Below are 2,618 nucleotides of genomic sequence, written 5' to 3'. Positions count from 1 at the left end.
TTTTTTGAGACGGAGTCTCACTCTGTCGCCCAGGCTGGAGTACAGTGGCACGATCTTGGCTCACTGCAAGCTCTGCCTCCTGGGTTCACACCATTCTCCTGCCTCAGCCTCCCGAGTAGCTGGGACTACAGGTGCCCGCCACCACACCTGGCTAATTTTTTGTATTTTTAGTAGAGATGGGGTTTCACCATGTTAGCCAGGATGGTCTTGATCTCCTGACCTCGTGATCTGCCCACCTCAGCCTCCCAAAGTGCTGGGATTACAGGTGTGAGCCACCGCGCCTGGCCAAAAAAAATTTTTTTGAGACAGGGTCTCACTCTGTTGCCCAGGCTGGAGTGCAATGGTGCAATCTCAGCTCACTTACCACCTCCACCTCCTGGGTTCAAGCGATTCTCCCACCTCAGTCTCCCAAGTAGCTGGGACTACAGGCATACACCACCATGCCTGGCTCATTTTTATATTTTTAGTAGAAACAGGGTTTCAGCATGTTGGCCAGGCTGGTCTTGAACCCCTGACCTCAAGTGATCCTCTCGCCTTGGTCTCCCAAAGTGCTAAAATTACAGGTGTTACCCACCGGGCCTGGCCTGAATTGGAGGAAATATTAACACCCACTGGCCTACTATGAACCTGGAAGGATAACATGAAATAATGTGTGTTGAAGAATACTGTTAAGGGCCATGCCTAGGTTGGACAGATGTTCTTGCTTTGTGTACTGTGGAGGGTGATGCCTGTGTTATAGCGTTCATGCATGCACAAGCAACTACATGCTATCTACCTGAATGAAAATGTGTCCACGTACTCACAGGTCCACAGTTCCTACATTCTGAAAACAAAACATTTGTTTTGTTGTCCCAAAGGATTCGAATCCTTTTGGGCCAGATGTGTTTCAGAATTCTGAGGTTTGCAGAAAAGAAAAGAATTTTCCTTTTTTTTTTCTTTTTTCTTTTTTTTGAGACAGAGTTTAGCTCTGTCACCCAGGCTGAAGTGCAGTGGCATCATCTAAGCTCACTGCAAACTCCACCTCTTGGGTTCAAGTGATCCTCCCACCTCAGCCTCCCAAGTAGTTAGGACCATAGGCGCACACCACCATGCCTGGCTGATTTTTGCATTTTTGGCAGAAATGGGGTTTTGCTATGTTGGCCAGGCTGGTCTTGAACTCCTGACCTCAGGTGATCCACCTGCCTAAGCCTCCCAAAGTGCTGGGATTACAGGCATGAGCCACTGCACCCGGCCTGGTTTGCAGATTTTCAAAACTAATGTGATACTCCATAATCAAACACCTTACTATTATCTCAGAGAAACATGTGAATAGTCATGTGAAATTGGATAAAAAAGAAATGGCCTCATGTCCGTTCTGCTCTGGTTTTGCCCCCTAATAGGAAGAAATGTTTTGTTTCCAGAATGTTCAGAATTTCAGAAAAGGGGTTGTAGACCTATGTCTTAATAGCTCAGGCACCTTGAGCATAATGTCCTGTGTGCCTGGCATCATGCTGGTGCTTCCCACATTTTACTCACTGTGTCCTCTCCATGGCCCTGTGAAATGGAAGGTGTTGTCAGCTTCATGGGAGTGAGTTGTTCAGGACATTCCCCTGCAGACATGGCTGTGAATAGTGACATTAACCAGCAGAGTCAAGCTGGAGAATATGCCCTTGCTAGAGGACATCCGGGCCATGGGGCCTCTGCCAGTGTGCCATGTGTCCTTGCCATGGTCTGCTCACTCCCATTCCTCCACTTCCCTGAGTATCTTTAACATCTAAACAAGACCACATCCCATGAGCCCACTGATTCAAAAGGCTGCTTTTACCCTTTCTAAAATTGGCTTGCCCTTTGTTTTAGTGGTTTGAATTTCGGTGTTTTTTTTTTGGTCTGTAGATGTGTGTGTGGCAGCCTTTGTGTGTCTGTGACTGGGTGTGTGTGTGTGTGAGCTTGGGCTCTGGGATGGAATGCAGTGGGTGTGTCTGCCTGCCTTGTGTCTATGCCTCTGTTCTGTGTGTTCCTCGGTGTGTCTCTCCAGGTGTCTAGGGCCTTGGACACATGGAGAGTGTGCCCCAGCCTGGGCTGTGAGTGATGAAGAGGGTTATCCTAGCCTATGATGGTGACTGCATTTGTGCTGATAACATTGTGTGTGTAGAGGCCTGGGTGTTGGTGCTGTCTTTGTGACTGTATGTCTCTGAGTTAGGGTGACCAACTGTCCCAGTTTGCCTGGGACTGACAAGTGTTCCCAGGACATGGGACTTTTCCATGGTGAAATGAGAAACCGGGACAAGCTGGTGCCCCTCTTCCCAGGGTAGTCACGCTCTGTGGTTCTGTTTGTGTGCACCTCTTCTGTGTGTTCTCGCATATGTCTGCACATTGTGGGTGTGTATTCTGCATGCATTTCCTCAGAGTGTGTGTCGTGGATCAGCTTTGCACATTGGTCATGCGCTTCTCTCTGCACGTCTCTCTGTAGCCAACTCCGTGCACATGCGTCCTCTGTGTTGTGTCTGTGTATGCCTATGTGCGTCAGTCTCCACATGTTTGTCTCTGCATGCTCTGGAATGATCCGAGTGTCTCTGTGTATATCTGTGAATCTCTCTGCCTGTGAGCTCATATCTTTTTTTTTTTTTTTTTTTTTTTTT

This window comes from Rhinopithecus bieti, unplaced genomic scaffold, assembly GCF_001698545.2.
Source record: "Rhinopithecus bieti isolate Rb0 unplaced genomic scaffold, ASM169854v2 scaffold_15570, whole genome shotgun sequence".
NCBI lineage: Eukaryota > Metazoa > Chordata > Mammalia > Primates > Cercopithecidae > Rhinopithecus > Rhinopithecus bieti.
Note: the sequence above shows the minus strand (reverse complement) of the source record.